Genomic DNA, 17,792 nt, shown 5'->3' with positions numbered 1-17,792 from the left:
ATCATCATTGTCCTCACCTTGGCACTCTCAACTCCCCTGATGGAGAAGCCAGGGCCCACCGGAGGAGTCTGGTTCTCTGGTGGGCTCGTCCAATGCTGCCCTAAAGCAGGCCGGGCTAAGAAAAGTGTGTGGGGGGGATGTTCCAAGGAGAAATGGGGGCGGCTGGGGACCGTTTATGGACACCCGGCTGCCCCCAAGCAGCTGGGGACCGTGTGTGGACACCTGGCCGCGGGGCGGATGGCGACCGAGTGTGGACACCCGGCCGCCGGGCGGCTGGGGACTGAGTATGGATACCAGACCACCAACACAGCCATGACGTGGTTGCCAGATTCCGCCTCCACATGCCTAAAAGGCCCAATTTCAAGTGCAAGCAAGCAAGCAGTATGGTATTGCAGCCTGGGGGTGGGTGGGTGGGTGGCAGGCTGCATACTTGCGCTTGCATTGCAAGGAATGGGAGAGGTACAATTGAACACTGCGCTGGGACAAGGACTTGACTTTTTGATACCTGTAACGTTCAAGCAAAGTGCCTCCCATAAAGGGAAAAAATGTTAATGTTATTGTTAACCTGTTTTTGAAAAATGCTTCAGTCCAGGAGTACTGAGTTTTACTAGGGGGGAATGTGGCACCCTGCTATGCATTGGTGCCACAGAACCCAGAAGGGTGCATGGATAGACTTCTCCACAAGAGGCCCTCACACATTCACACACCTCCACCCTACCACCTCAGACCAGCAGAGAGAGCCCGTTAGGGATATATATAGGGAGGGTGGAGCCAGGCAGCTCAGTTAGTTTAGTGTTCAGACAGAGAGGAACACAGCTCAGAGTTGAGCAGAGAGCATACCAGGCTCACCCCGATATATATACCGGACACCGGGTCCGCACCTACAGGGACTACTTATACCCAGTAGGAACCACCGAGACCCCTGGAGGACTACAGGTCCCAGGTTCACCAAACGCTGATTACAGTACCAGGGCTAGGAGTCACGGAGGTCCCAGCGTCCAGGGAGAGTGATCTCCAAAGAGAAGGCCCTACCACCAGGTCAGCAGGTACAACGAGAGACAGTAACCAAGCTAGGCCTAGCTTTAGGCAGGTCAGAAGCTTAGTGAGTAAAGCAACGGATCAGGAGGCCCTATACCCACTCACTGGGGAGAGTCCAAAAGTGTGCCCTTCACCTGGAGTACCCTGGACCGTGCCTGCCGCATCACCAGTAAAGGTAATGAAGCTTACCCCCGTGTGAGTGTCCGTCTTTCCTCCGGGACTGTCCTGCCGTCTCTCCCCTGCACCACCATCCATTACACCCTACGCTGCCCTGGAGCTAGCTCTACCTGTGGAGAGCCACACCATCCCTGCTGCCGTAACACCAGCTCCAGAGGACTGCTCCGCAGCGGCGGCACCCCTTAGCCACATTCCACAGGTGGCGTCACGAACTTTCCCAAATCCCCTATAAACTATTCCCCCTTTTACTGACCGCTCTGGGTCACGGACCGGGCCAGCCACGGTGATATCCCCCAGCAACCAGAGGCCCGGCTGCCGAGTACCCCACGAGGCACGTCACAAACAGGGGCGTGGACCCCCTTTTTAAGCTAGGCATTTCATCTCGTATATAGTATAACAGTCCAAAAGTGGAGCTACAGGCATCGTATGAGAGGTAAGTATGAAAAACTTCTTTTTTTTTTTTAAATAAAATTAATTAAATGGGTATAGGGGAAAGCAAAGGATGATGAATTGAGGGTGAGGGACAGCAAATGATGATGTATTGAGGGGATTGTGGGGGAGCACAAATGATGATGTATTGAGGTGAGAGCGTGCAAATAATGATGAATTGGGGGTGTCAGGGATGCCAGTGACGACACCGTGGAAATCACACAATATCTCGCCGCTGCCGTCACTTTGTCAGGATCTCACAGGATTAAGCGGGTAGTTGTGAGCACACGATCCCAATTGCTCACTATGTAGCTATCGGCAAGCAAGCTGAAAGCGTACGGCGTCACACCTCCGGATTCCAACGCATGTAATATGTGTATACGTCCCGTATGGTTACTGCCAGCTTCACAATAGCCTAATTAATATTATTCGCTGCCACCATCGACCAAATTTGAAATATATTACAGTCCTGGTCGGACACCTGCTTTTCTGGTAGCGTATATGGCTTCGGGGGAGGAAACGATTACAGAGCAAAAGAAACAGGACTATTAAATTTTATATTTAATCCAAAAAGGGAGGCAGTGCTTAGGAAAAATATACAAGATTTTACAAATGGAGACAATACAATACACATGCAGTTACACAAAATAATAAGGATTAAAGAAGAAAATTACTATATGATCGCAGGGACGATTCAATGTAGCTGGAGGGGAGACACTCCACATGATTAGACCGTTTTCGAACGTGAGCCCTTGCTTATGATACGTATACTCCCGGCAATGAGTACTGATCCATCCTCCGTGGATTCTTTTATGCCTAAGGGGAGACCTGCCCACACATCCCCTGTGCTGACATCACATGGGCTGGGCTCCAGCCTTCACATTTTGATTAAGATATCTGTTTTTTGTGATAACTCATCGTTGGTTGATCGTGGAAGCCCGAAAGTGATACCATTTTTCCCGTTATGAATTTACCTTCCTCTAGAGACCACACATGACATGTGGTCTGCTATTTTGTTACTTTTGCACAACAGCTTCCCGGAGGGGCTCACAACTATGGGAAAATAAGCATATTGTTCTTTAGCTGACCCGGTCACTAAAAATATGGGTCACATCATTATCGGACGTATGGAACTTTAGTTATTCCATATTTCGTTTCTGTGACGAAAATCCAGAATTTTGCAGCTGGGGAATTGTCTTAGTTAAAGAGCTGCGTCCTCCTCAGCTAGATGTAAATTGTTGCAGGCCTCAGGAAAAACACTCACATGCCAATTGGGGTTATAGCACCTTTCTCTGTGCCAGCATCTGTCCAAGCCACTTCTGTTGTGGGTGATAATTTGCATAGATTGTCATCTCTTCTCCCCTGACAAATACTAGAGGGGAAGGGTGAGAGGGCTCCAGGGGAAGAAAGAATAGTTTCAATATTTCTATGACGGGGGTGTGGGAGAGTAAATGATGAATTGAAGCTGGGGGACGGGTGACAGCAAATGATGAATTGAGGGTGGGTGATGGGGACGGCAAATGATGAATTGAGGGTGAGGGACATCAAATGATGTATTGAAGGTGGGAACGGGGACAGCAAATGATGATTTGAGGGTGGGGGATGGGGGACAGCAAATTACGTATTGAAGATGGAAGACAGCAAAATGATGTGTTGAAGGTGGGGGGTGGGGAACAGCAAATGATGATGACTTGAGCGTGGGGGGTGGGGGGAACAAATGATTAATTGAGGGGGAGTAAATGATGTATTGAGACGGGGGATGGTGGACAGCAAGTGATGTATTGATGGTGGGTGAGAGCAAATGATGATGCATTGAGGGTGGAGGGTGGGGGATAGCAATTGATGAATTGGGGTGAGGGGCAAATAATGATAAATTGAGTGTGGAGGAGAGCAAATGATGATCAATTCAGGGTGAGGGAGAGCAGTTGATAATGAACAGAGGGTAGGGGTAGCAGAGAGAGAGGACATGACATAATAAATTGGGGATGAGTGGGGCATGTAAATATAATGAATCGGGGGAGCGGGAGGTACAGAATGGGGGGTGTTGAGCATGAGGGAGTGTGACTGGTATTGAATTGGGGGAAAAAGTACAGGTGTTAATTAATTTAATATATTTAATTTACATATTTTTTGGGTGGGGAAAGTGGCTCTTTATAGTTAGTAAGGCACGGTGGTGAATAACAATTTATATTTGAAATGGTGAGGTGCATAATAACTAATTATATATTAATGGTGGGTGCACTTCTGTATTCAGCTGCGTAGGGTAGAAGTAGATAACTGTGTGTTATTTTCTGCAGAGACAAGTCCTGGCTGGAAGAAGTGATGGTTGTCTGCGCTGGATGAAAAAGAAAAGCAAAAGGTGAAGGACTTCAAGTCGAGACGTCACTGGTGAGTCTGTGTGTTACCTATAGACTTACACTATACACTATATAATATATATAGAGCTCCTGTGTATAATGTCACTGGTGATTACTTTATTACCTGTACACTGACACTATAAACAAAGCTCCTTTTTATAATGTCACCGGTGATTACCGTATTACCTATACACCGACACTATATACAGAGAGAACAACGGAAAGGACACCATTGTAGGCATTTACTACAGGCCACCTGGGCAAGCTGAAGATATGGATGAACTCTTTATGTATCAAATGACCAAGTTCTCCAAAAAATATGACGTAGTGGTCATGGGAGATTTCAACTATCCAGACATTTGTTGGGAATCTCTCTCAACTAAAACTAACAGGTCAAGCAAATTCTTATCCTCTCTTGCTGACAACTTTATCTTCCAAAAGGTAGGGGAGAAAACAAGGGGATCTGCTACTTTGGATCTAATCCTTATAAACAGGGAGGAAATGGTTGAGGAGGTAAAGGTGGCTGGGACCCTAGGAGGCAGCGATCATGCTATTATAGAATTTTGGATAACTAGAGGAGGAAGACATGTGAAGACTCAAACTTCAAGGTTAGATTTTAGAAAGGCAGATTTTAAGAGACTCAGAAAGAGAATAGGAGGGATCCAATGGCTGGATGTCCTTAAGGACAAAAATGTCCAGGAAGGATGGGAAATTTTTAAAAATGAGATTCTCAAAGCACAATCGTTAACAATCCTGAAAAGTAGGAAGAATGGGAAGCATTTAAGGAAACCAGGATGGATGAACACAGAACTTAAACACATGCTAAAAAGAAAGAAAGAAATGTTTATTAAATGGAAAGAGGGAGGCATATCTAAAGAAGATTATAATGCAGTCTGCAGATCCTGCAGGGCACGTATCAGGTTAGCTAAAGCTGACAATGAATTAAGGCTTCCAAGAGATGTCAAAAGCAATAAAAAAGGATTTTGGGGGTATGTCAAAAGTAAAAGAAAAGTCAAAGATGCTATAGGATTTTTACAGGATGAAAATGGAGAAATGGTAAGAGAGGATGTTGAGAAGGCCGAACTTTTTAATTCCTATTTTGCATCTGTTTTCTCTCCGAAAGACAATGTAACATCAACTGATCTTCACTGTCCTTTTAAAGGAATAGAGGACTCCAAGTTATCTGTAAACAGAAAGATTGTGAGGGAATATTTAGCTAACATAAATGAGTTCAAATCTCCAGGTCCAGATGAATTACACCCCAGAGTACTGAAGGAGATCGTAGAAGAAATTTTAGAACCACTCTCCATAATCTTTGAAAATTCTTGGAGAACAGGAGAAGTCCCAGAAGACTGGAGAAGAGCAAATGTTGTTCCTATCTTCAAAAAGGGGAAGAAGGTGGACCCAGGGAACTATAGGCCGGTGAGTCTGACTTCTATACCAGGAAAGATCTTTGAACAAATTATTAAACAACATGTATGTAAGTACATGGATAAGAATGAAGTGATTAACCAGAGTCAGCATGGGTTTGTAACTAACAAGTCATGTCAGACTAACTTAATTTCCTTCTATGACAGAATCACTGACTGGGTGGATCAGGGAAATGCTGTAGATATAGTATATCTTGACTTCAGCAAAGCATTTGACAAAGTTTCTCACACCATCCTCATTGAAAAAATGACCAAGTATGCAATGGACCAGGCAACTGTTAGGTGGATTCATAACTGGCTTAGTGATCGGACTCAAAGGGTGGTTGTAAATGGCTTCACATCCAGCTGGATGAATGTCTCAAGTGGGGTACCACAGGGCTCCGTCCTGGGACCTGTATTGTTCAACATCTTTATCAATGATTTAGATGAAGGAATTGAGGGTAAACTGATTAAATTTGCTGATGACACAAAGCTAGGAGGGATAGCTAATACTAGAGAAGAGAGAGAGAGGATTCAAAAAGACCTAAATAAACTGGAGCAGTGGGCAGCAACCAACAGAATGGTTTTTAACAGGGAAAAATGCAAAGTACTACATCTGGGCAATAAAAATGAAAAAAGCATATACAGAATGGGAGGAATAGAGCTAAGCAACAGTACATGTGAAAAAGACTTAGGTATACTAATAGATCATAGACTGAACATGAGTCAACAGTGTGATGCAGCAGCAAAAAAGGCAAATACAATTCTGGGATGTATTAACAGAAGCATACAGTCTAGATCACGTGAAGTCATTATCGGTCTTTACTCCTCTTTGGTCAGACCTCATCTGGAATACTGTGTACAGTTTTGGGCACCACATTTTAAAAAAGACATAGACAAACTGGAGCAAGTTCAGAGAAGAGCGACCAGAATGGTGACTGGTCTGCAAACCATGTCCTATGAGGAACGGTTGCAGGATTTGGGAATGTTTAGCTTGCAAAAAAGAAGACTGAGAGGAGACTTAATAGCTGTCTACAAATATGTCAAGGGCTGTCACATTGTAGAAGGATCATCTTTATTCTCATTTGCACAAGGAAAGACTAGAAGCAATGGGATGAAACTAAATGGGAGGAGACACAGATTAGATATTAGAAAAAACTTTTTGACAGTTAGGGTGATTAATGAGTGCAACAGGCTGCCACGAGAGGTGGTGAGTTCCCCTTCAATGGACGTCTTCAAACAGAGGCTGGACAGACATTTGTCTGAGATGATCTAGTGAATCCTGCTTTGAGCAGGGGGTTGGACCAGATGACCCAGGAGGTCCCTTCCAACTCTACCATTCTATGATTCTATGATTCTATAATGTCACTGGTGATTACTGTATTACCTCTACACTATACACAGTATTTATTAATGATCAGTATTGTAGCATTCGGTCACTATGTGGTGTTAATATGTGATCTGGTCATGGTGTGGCTGTATTTGTTCCTTGTATGTGGTATTATTATTTGGTCATTATGTGGTGGTAATATGTGGTCTGGTCATGGTGTGGCAGTATTTGTTCCTTGTATGTGGTACTATTCGGTCACTATGTGGTGGTAATATGTAGTCTGGCCATGGTGTGACGGTATCTGTTCCTTGTATTTGGTGTTATTGGTCATTTTAAAAAAATGTATGTGACCTTAAAGAGAAATTTATAAAAATATACCTAAAAAGAGTATTGGATATTTTAAAAAAAATGTATTGGTTAGAGTAGAGTAAGGCCCTGCCAAAGAGTCTTGTCACTGTGGCAGGCTTAAAACATCTTTTGGCCAAAACAAAAGCTGATGGCTGTGTATGTGATATGATGTTCAGTGAGAACTGTTAATGTGTGATTGGTGAGGAAGTGGTGCAGAAGTCGAGTTTTTCCAAGAGTCTATGGGACTACGGAAGGTTTTTTTGGGGTGGAGGCAGAGTATCCAAAAAAAAGAAGCTAAATTTAAAACGCATTAAAAAGAGACAAAAATCACAGCGTCAAAAACCCAATAAAACATATGTAAAAAAAAATGCACTAAAATGCATGATAATTTTTTTTAATAGTTGTAAAACTTTTTTAATATTTTTCTTTACTTTTTATTTTTTTTAATTTTTAGTCCCCATAGGGGACATGACCCTGCTATCGTTCGATCACTCATACTATATACAGCAATACAACAGTATTGCTGCATATAGCACAAATCACAGTCTGAGCACTGTTATGACTGGCAGGACCACAACTAACATGGCAACCCATCGGCACCCTGCAAAATGGTCATGGTGGGGCTGTGGGTTGCTGAACTTGCCACATGCCGTTAATGTCACTGTCTGAGATTGACAGAAGCAAGGGAAACAGCTGTGAGCGGAGCTCCGCTCCACTCTGCAGTTGTTAGTGGCAGATGATGGCTGAATAACATATCAATCATCTGCCGGGAATAGAGCGGGCTCAGTTCCTGAGTTTGCTCCATTTATTAGCTACAAATGAGTGCCATACATGAAATATGAAAGAGACCAGGGCATGCTGCAATTTTTTTCCCACAAACATTCGGTCTGTGTGAAAAAGCTGTAGACTGAACAGCACGATTCAATAACATTGGTGATTTGCTGTCCGATTTTAACCTAGACTGCACAGATTAAAGCTCATCTGAACGTGTCCTTAAATAGAAACTATCACCAGTCTGTGGCTGCATATTTTAAGAAAAAATGAGCAGCCACAGACATTATTTTACTAAATAACAAGTATTACCAAAAATTTTGACAAGTGTTCTTAATGGCCCCCTAAAGGTTCTAGCAAAAGTTGGGTGCAAACTTATAGAAAAACCCTGTATTGCCCATCTTGCAGTGAAAGCATGAGATCCCATATTTTGTTGTGGCACCCCAGGTCTGGTCGCCACAGTGACAGCAATGTCATGTCTGAGAGCAGGTGGGAGGTTCCCTGGTTGGGGACAATTAGCATGCAGCACCTCCTGCCTCAGTCCAGGGAGGGGAGAAATCTGCCCTTTATAAACTGGATCTGGGGTGGGGTTAGCTCAGAATAGTGAGAGTCCAGAGGGGCGTGAACGTCCAAACCGCGCGAGACCTGAAGCCCCGCCCTACGCATCGACGCTGCGCAAGGTCCTGGAAGGAGTGAGAGCGACGCTGACGTCACCAGGACGCGACGCAAGGTCCTCGCCTGGAGCAGCACCAGTGGAGCCGCGGCCTACAGAAGAGGATCAACGGAAGGTAGGCCACACTTAACTAAGGGGGAGGAAGATGACGGACGCGGAGGGACCTTCTACCACCAGCGTGGCTGCAGCAGCGGTGATGCCGTTCTCCATGCCCTACATCCCCGGAGCGGCCTGGCTGCCCCAATACTCAGGGGAATCCCATACCTTAACTGACTTTAAAGAAAGACTGCACAGTTTATTTAAAGCTTATCCCCTGACAGAAAAACAGAAAGTGAGCATTCTGACTGGGCAGCTAACCGGTGCAGCCCAGCGGGAAGTGAAATCATGGTCAGATGAGGAGAAAAGGACTGTAAAGTACATTCTGACCCGGCTGCGGGGTACCTTTGACACCCGTACCTCAGCAGAGATCAAAATGTGGTTCTATGGCTGTAAGAAGCGAGTCCAAGATAGTATCAGAGACTATGCCTTGAACCTGCAAGAAGCTCTGGGAGCAATAAAGCAAGCTGGCCCTGGCAGCGTGCAGGACACTGATAAACTGTTGACTGACCAGTTCATAGAAGGTCTGCTGTCTAGCGCCCATAGAACCCAGCTGCGCCTTATGGCCCTACAGAACCCCGATCTGACTTTTGCGCAGTTCAAGGATAGGGCCATTTGGGTGCTTCGAGAAACCGCCGTCACTTACAACCAGGGGGCGGCGCCCTACCCCTCAGACCTTGTGGGGGCTGATGCACAGGCCCTAAATCCATCCCAGCCTGCAAACCTGCACCGTCAGGTCCAGGAGCTAACAAAGAGTGTGGCTGCACTGACCAGGACCGTACAGTTATTGCAGGTGGAACCGTCAAGACCAATCAAGCTGGCTTCCAGTCCGGAGGATGTCCCGTGGCGTTGACAGAGGAGGATCCCGTCGTTCAGAGGGAGGCCCGCCGACCGTTACACTGAGGATGGAAAGCCGATTTGCCGCCGTTGCAGTCAGCCAGGACACATAGCAAGGTACTGTACTTTAAATGGGTCCGACCTGGGGCAAAGGGCCAACCCCCAGGCATAAGGTCATCAGGCCCGTCTAATTGGCGTGATAAGTACGTGGGGGGACGCCCAGTCTTACCCGTAGTGCTGGACGGTATCCCCATGAGTGCACTGCTGGACACCGGGTCTCAAGTGACTACCATCCCCTACGTACTTTTCAAGCGGTACTGGAGTGACGCGGATATAACCCGTTATCCAGAAGATGACTTAAGCATCATCGCCAGCAATGGCCAACCCATGCCGCAGGTGGGGTTCAGAGAGATGACCATCAAGATTGGTAAGGTGGAACTGCCGGCACAGGGAGTGATCATTGTGGACATTGACCGTTGTGAAAGTCACCCTAAAATAACCTTGGGTACTAATGTGATTGAAAACTGTCTTTCAGAAGTAATTGTGATTTTGCAGCAGGTGGTGGCGATGAATGCGAGCTCCAGCCAACAGAGGGTCCTCCAGAAAGAGATAAGAGCCCTGATGAGACGGCAACAGGTAGAACTGTCTGGTGCCTCCCAAAAGCGAAATGATGATCTGGTGTCGGACCGCAATCGGGTTAAGAGGGAGAGACTACCAAGCCATGGTAGAACCCGTGTACTCAGACAGCAGGCCCACCATTTTGACAGCCAGTGGGTGGTTGATGTCCGCCATGGAAGGGTGCCCGTCCGGATCTTAAACATCGGGGAAAGGGAAGTACACTTTCTCCGGTACGCTACACTAGCCAAATTGTTTGCCGTCGAACACAATGCTATCAGGGTCGTGGAACCCTTGCCTCCATCTCCCCCGGTAGAGGGTAATGGCTCCCAGAAACACAAGGAGGACTGGTGCCAGAAACTCCATGTGGGTGCTGACTCCACTCCTTCGCACCAAAAACAAGGAGTCTACTGCGTGGTTCAGGAGTACGAGAGAATTTTTAGTAAGCACCCGCTAGACTTTGGCCGAGTAAAGGGAGTAGAACACCACATCCCCACGGGGAGCCATCCACCAATAAAAGAGAGACACAGACCTGTACCCCCTGCACATTATCAGAACGCAAAGGGCATGCTGAGAGAAATGAAAGAAGCGGGGGTCATTAGAGATAGCTGTAGCCCCTGGGCAGCCCCCTTGGTTCTGATAAAAAAGAAAGACGGTACCAGGAGAAAGTGCGTGGACTATAGACAAATCAATAGTATCACCCATAAAGACGCGTACCTATTACCTAGGATGGAGGAGTCTTTAGCAGCCCTAAAATCAGCTAACTTCTTCTCTACTTTGGACCTTACTAGCGAGTACTGGCTGGTTCCTGTGGCAGAGGCTGACAGGGAGAAGACCGCCTTCACCACCCCGATGGGATTGAGTGAATTCAACTGTATGCCCTTCGGGCTCTGCAATAGAGATGAGCGTTGTTCTACACGAACTGTTCGCCAATCTCAAATTCGAGCTGTTTTGGGAGGTGTTCGAGCCGTTTGGTGAACACGAACGATTTGAGAAAAATTCGGCTATTCGAGGTTATGTTCGATAACTGTTCGTGCACCAAAATCATAACTGGATTTTTTCTCAGTAATGATGAAAATTAATGTTAATACGCAGTTTGAGTGTACAGCGGGGTGGGGGGAGGGGCAGGGGATGGATCTCTGCAGGAATAATGAAGATCTCCATTTTTTTTTCTCTTTCCCGCATTTACAGTGGGGAGGTGCAATCTGTCAGCCTATCAGCAGCGCACACACGGAGCGAAGTGCTTTTTTCACACAAGCAAGGGCATGTGTCATTGGCAGTGTATGTCACATGTCCTTGCCCTATAAGACCAAGCCATTTTCCCCGTCGCCACCATTTTCTCACTGCTGCAGCTGCGTGTTAGACGGCACCGCTGTTGCTGTGTGCGCTATACCTTGTTAATTTCAAGCCAATTTTCGCACAAATCTACAGATAGCTTGGGAGTAGGGAATAGTTGTGATTGCAGTCCTTTTAAGGACTAGGTTACATCAGTTCCTATCAGTTTTTGCCAGGCAGGTCTGTGCCAGTGCTGTGCAAGTTTTTTTCACAGCATTTGGCTGAATCTAGCAAAGCTAATCCTTTTTGGCCTATTGCAGAGTGTGTTAGTCAGTGGAGTAGCCTATCTGTGTTGCAAGATATACCACCTGTGTATAGAATACCAATTTTTTTACTGCACCTAGTGAAGTAAAATCTTTTGGGCATAGCATCATTCTATTAGTCCATCTATACTGACCTCCATCAGGTTGCAAATTGAATATAATTTTTTTCTGCATCTAGCTCTGAAAAAATATTTGGGCTTCTAGCAGTGTGTGGGACTTGTTCTATTAGTCCATCTATACTGACCTCCATCAGGTTGCAAACTGAATATAATTTTTTTCTGCATCTAGCTCTTAAAAAATATTTGGCCTTCTAGCAGTGTGTGGGATTTTCTCTATTAGTCCATCTATACTGACCTCCATCAGGTTGCAAACTGAATATATTTTTTTTCTGCATCTACCTCTGAAAAAATATTGGGCTTCTAGCTGTGTGTGGGACTTGTTCTATTAATCCATCTATACAGACCTCCATCAGGTTGCAAACTGAATATAATTTTTTTCTGCATCTACCTCTGAAAAAATATTTGGGCTTCTAGCAGTGTGTGGGACTTGTTCTATTAGTCCATCTATACTGACCTCCATCAGGTTGCAAACTGAAAATAATTTTTTGTCTGCATCTAGCTCTGAAAAAATATTTGGCCTTCTAGCAGTGTGTGGGACTTTGTCTATTAGTCCATCTATACTGACCTCCATCAGGTTGCAAATTAAAAATAATTTTTATCTGCATCTACCTCTGAAAAAATATTTGGGCTTCTAGCTGTGTGTGGGACTTGTTCTATTAGTCCATCTATACTGACCTCCATCAGGTTGCAAACTGAATATAATTTTTTTCTGCATCTAGCTCTGAAAAAATATTTGGCCTTCTAGCAGTGTGTGGGACTTTCTCTATTAGTCCATCTATACTGACCTCCATCAGGTTGCAAATTAAAAATAATTTTTATCTGCATCCAGCTCTGAAAAAATATTTGGCCTTCTAGCAGTGTGTGGGACTTTCTCTATTAGTCCATCTATACTGACCTCCATCAGGTTGCAAATTAAAAATAATTTTTATCTGCATCCAGCTCTGAAAAAATATTTGGCCTTCTAGCAGTGTGTGGGACTTTCTCTATTAGTCCATCTATACTGACCTCCATCAGGTTGCAAATTAAAAATAATTTTTTGTCTGCATCTAGCTCTTAAAAAATATTTGGCCTTCTAGCAGTGTGTGGGACTTTCTCTATTAGTCCATCTATACTGACCTCCATCAGGTTGCAAACTGAATATATTTTTTTTCTGCATCTACCTCTGAAAAAATATTGGGCTTCTAGCTGTGTGTGGGACTTGTTCTATTAATCCATCTATACAGACCTCCATCAGGTTGCAAACTGAATATAATTTTTTTCTGCATCTACCTCTGAAAAAATATTTGGGCTTCTAGCTGTGTGTGGGACTTTCTCTATTAGTCCATCTATACTGACCTCCATCAGGTTGCAAATTAAAAATAATTTTTTGTCTGCATCTAGCTCTGAAAAAATATTTGGCCTTCTAGCAGTGTGTGGGACTTTCTCTATTAGTCCATCTATACTGACCTCCATCAGGTTGCAAATTAAAAATAATTTTTATCTGCATCCAGCTCTGAAAAAATATTTGGCCTTCTAGCAGTGTGTGGGACTTTCTCTATTAGTCCATCTATACTGACCTCCATCAGTTTGCAAATTAAAAATAATTTTTTGTCTGCATCTAGCGCTGAAAAAATATTTGGCCTTCTAGCAGTGTGTGGGACTTTCTCTATTAGTTCATCTATACTGACCTCCATCAGGTTGCAAACTGAATATATTTTTTTTCTGCATCTACCTCTGAAAAAATATTTGGGCTTCTAGCTGTGTGTGGGACTTTCTCTATTAGTCCATCTATACTGACCTCCATCAGGTTGCAAATTAAAAATAATTTTTTGTCTGCATCTAGCTCTGAAAAAATATTTGGCCTTCTAGCAGTGTGTGGGACTTTCTCTATTAGTCCATCTATACTGACCTCCATCAGGTTGCAAATTAAAAATAATTTTTATCTGCATCCAGCTCTGAAAAAATATTTGGCCTTCTAGCAGTGTGTGGGACTTTCTCTATTAGTCCATCTATACTGACCTCCATCAGTTTGCAAATTAAAAATAATTTTTTGTCTGCATCTAGCGCTGAAAAAATATTTGGCCTTCTAGCAGTGTGTGGGACTTTCTCTATTAGTCCATCTATACTGACCTCCATCAGGTTGCAAACTGAATATATTTTTTTTCTGCATCTACCTCTGAAAAAATATTTGGGCTTCTAGCTGTGTGTGGGACTTTCTCTATTAGTCCATCTATACTGACCTCCATCAGGTTGCAAATTGAATATAATTTTTTTCTGCATCTAACCCAGCCAATAGTTTTGGCCTAATACCACAGTTTGGCCACTCAGCTCTGCTCAGTTCCCATCCATTGTTTTTTTGTGCAAACAACTCCAGAGTTGTGAATTAGTTAACCACCAAAATGAGTGGAAAAAGGCCTGCTGCTGGTGGAAAGGGGAATAGGCGTGTTGGGAAGGGGAAAAAAGGTTGTGTCCGTGGGGTAGGTGTTAAAGCAACAGTAACATCTGCAGAAGAAAGACCATCTTCCAGCCAAACTAAAATGTCTACTTCTTTTAGCGGACAATGTGATAAGATCCCTTTCTTACGGCCACGCCAATCGCTACAAATTCCAGATGAGGCACAAAAACAGCAGGTGCTTCAACGGATATCAAGTGCTCCTTTAAGTGGGCTCTCCTCCACATCAACTTCAACATCACAAATACTCCAGTCCTCAAAGGTGTCACCCCAATTGCACTTGCTTCCTCACAGCTCCCAAATCTCCAGTTGCCCGTCTGAGTATGAGGTAGAACAGATGGTTGAGTCTGCAGAGCTGTTTACTCATACTATAGCCTGGGAATCAGAGGTCGACTCCAGCGCTTCTGTGAATCCAGACGAGGAAATGATCTGCACTGATGCCCAGAATCTTTATGAATCGGATCCAGGACCAGACGCAGAAGGTTCTGACCATAATGTAGACCCTCATTCCCAAACTGTAACTCCTGTTGGTGGAGACAATGAGGAAGACGATGATGAGACTCAAATACCTGATTGGAGCGACAACTTTAGTTTTTTGTCAGGGCAGGAACAGGTTGGCTCTGAGGACGACGGGTGTGATAACGCACAGGGTGATGATGATGAGGTTGGAGATCCCACTTACTGTCAACCCACAGTCAGCCAAGAGATGAGGTCAGCAGAGGAGGTGGAGGAAGATGCTAGTGACGACGAGGTCAGGTTGCGCCTTCCTGGACAGAGACGTAGTACTAGAAGCACGTCAACAACTGCATCCTCAAACACAACTCTGCCTCTCACCACAAGTCGTGGTGGCTCTTCAGGTCGCATGGGTGCTAAGCCTTGCATAGCCTGGGCATTTTTTCAGATCGATAAAGATGACCCAACTCGTGTTATCTGTAACATTTGTCAGCAAAAGCTAAGTAGAGGCCAAAAAACACATAGTTTGAGTACTTCATGCATGAACCGGCACATGGACATGAAGCATAAGTTGCAGTGGGAAGCTCAGTGTGCTACAATGCCGCCTAGCCGGCCGGGCCAACCACCGTCTGCCATATCTTGTGCATCCGCGGCCTCTTCATCCTCTGTGACTGGGGGGACAGCAGTCACACCTGTTTTGGGGCGCAGACCTGCCACCTCTTTACCCGCAACAGCCAGAGTGATTGGCAGGTCATCATTTTCTTTGGAGGTGGTAACACCAGCTGGTGTTGAGCGCTGTCCGACATCGATAGCACCACCTTTGGATCAAGGCAACCTAACATGTCCGCCTGCATCTTCCTCACAGACCGGCAGTTTGCCGGGGACACCCTTATCAACCCCGTCTAAGCACAATAGCCAGCCCTCGGTCCCTCAGATATGGACAAGTAAAAGACCATTTCCTCCTAGCCATGAGAAAGCTAAGAGGTTGAATTTCACCATCTGCAAGCTCTTGGCTACAGAAATGCTGCCTTTCCGCCTGGTGGACACAGAGGATTTTCGAGACCTTATGTCCGTCGCAGTGCCCCAGTATCAGATGCCCAGTCGGCACTACTTCTCAAAGAAAGGTGTGCCTGCGCTCCACCAGCATGTCGCACACAACATCACCGCTTCTTTGAGAAACTCTGTGTGTGACAGGGTGCATTTCACCACAGACACTTGGACGAGTAGGCATGGACAGGGGCGTTACATGTCGCTGACTGGGCACTGGGTAACTATGGTGACAGCAGGACAAGGGGCTGCTGTCCAAGTCTTGCCGTCCCCACGAGTTGTGCGTCAATCCTCTTTATGTCAAAGTTCCTCCACTGCTTCTGCCTCCTCCACCTCCTCTCGGTCTTCCACCTGCACCCAAAGCCTGTCTGGTCATCCCACAAGCTTTCTAACTGCGCAGAAGGGATCCTGCACACCTCCTTACTATGCTGGCAGTAGGGCTCAACGTCATCAGGCGGTTTTTACTTTGAAATGTCTGGGAAATGTGAGTCACACAGCTGAGGAGTTGTGGTCAGCTCTGGAGAACCAATTTCATGAATGGTTGTCTCCACTGGACCTGAAACCAGGGAAGGCCGTGTGCGACAATGCTGCAAACCTGGGTGCGGCCCTTCGCCGGGGCAATGTCACACACGTGCCTTGTATGGCTCACGTGTTGAACCTGGTTGTCCAGCAATTTTTAGCCCACTATCCCAGACTAGATGGCCTTCTGCAGAGGGCATGGTCGCTGTGTGCTCACTTCCGCCGTTCGCATCCCGCAGCTCAGCGACTTACATCTCTACAGAAGTCGTTGGGCCTGCCACTTCACCGGCTAAAATGCGATGTGCCTACCCGATGGAATTCAACTCTGCACATGTTGCAGCGACTGTGGCAGCACCGACAAGCCCTGGTGCAATACGTTCTGACATATAGCCTGGGCCAACGAGATCCAGAGGTGGGGCAAATCACGCTGGAGGAGTGGTCTCAGATCAGGGACCTATGCACGCTTCTGCACAGTTTTGAAATGGCGACGAAGATGTTTAGTGCTGACGATGCCATTATCAGCATGACTATTCCGGTGATTTACATGCTGGAGCACATGTTAAACAGAATTCGAAGTCAGGTGGTGTCACAAGAGGAGGTGGAGGAAGTAGAGGAGGAGGAGTTGTATGCGGAAGGGCTAACATCTGCAAGGTCCAGACGGTCGGCAGCACCAAGGCGGCAGGCATGTGAGGGTGGGGGAGATGGTTTTACCAGGGTGCATGGTAGCAGCCAATCTATTGAGGAAGGTGCAGGAGCCCAGGAAGAAGTGGAGGACGAACTGATGGAAGACTCATCAGATGAGGGAGACCTTGATCACATTTCTGTTGTGCGAGGTTGGGGGGAGAGGACAGAGGAAGGAAGCATGATTGTTACCTCGCCACCAACACAACAGGGACTTGGTGCTCCTGGATGCGCAACACACATGAGTGCCTTCTTGCTGCACTACCTGCAACATGACCCTCGAATTGTGAGAATTAGAAATAATCCTGTCTACTGGGTTGTCACACTGTTAGATCCCCGGTACAAAAGTAAATTTGCAGAAATTATTCCTGCCATAGAAAGGGATGCACGCATGCAGGAGTATCAGCAGAGACTGTTGCAGAATCTTACATGTGCTTTTCCACAAAACACCAGTGGTGCACGTAGTGAATCTCACAGTTCCAACTTGCCAACCGTGGGACCGTCAAGTGTTCAGCACTCAAACCATAACAGAACCACAGTATCTGCTGGTAACATCAATTTTGCGGAATCATTTCACCACTTTTTTAGCCCATCCTTTGCAAGGCCACAGGAGACAAGAAGTCTGACACATAGTCAACGCCTAGAGACGATGGTACAGGAGTATCTCCAAGTAAACATTGAAGCCATGACTGTGTCACTGGACCCTTGCTCTTTTTGGGCTTCCAATCTGGATAAATGGCCGGAGCTAGCCACTTACGCCTTGGAGATCTTGTCATGCCCCGCAGCCAGCGTTCTGTCTGAACGTGTGTTCAGCGCTGCTGGTGGTGTGCTGACAGATAAGCGCACGCGGCTCTCCACTGATAA

The sequence above is a fragment of the Phyllobates terribilis genome, unplaced genomic scaffold, assembly GCF_046119375.1.
Source record: "Phyllobates terribilis strain yellow unplaced genomic scaffold, ASM4611937v1 Scaffold_3__8_contigs__length_932513732, whole genome shotgun sequence".
NCBI classification, from domain to species: Eukaryota; Metazoa; Chordata; class Amphibia; order Anura; family Dendrobatidae; genus Phyllobates; species Phyllobates terribilis.
The sequence above is the reverse complement of the archived record's forward strand: the minus strand, read 5'-3'. Positions refer to the sequence as shown.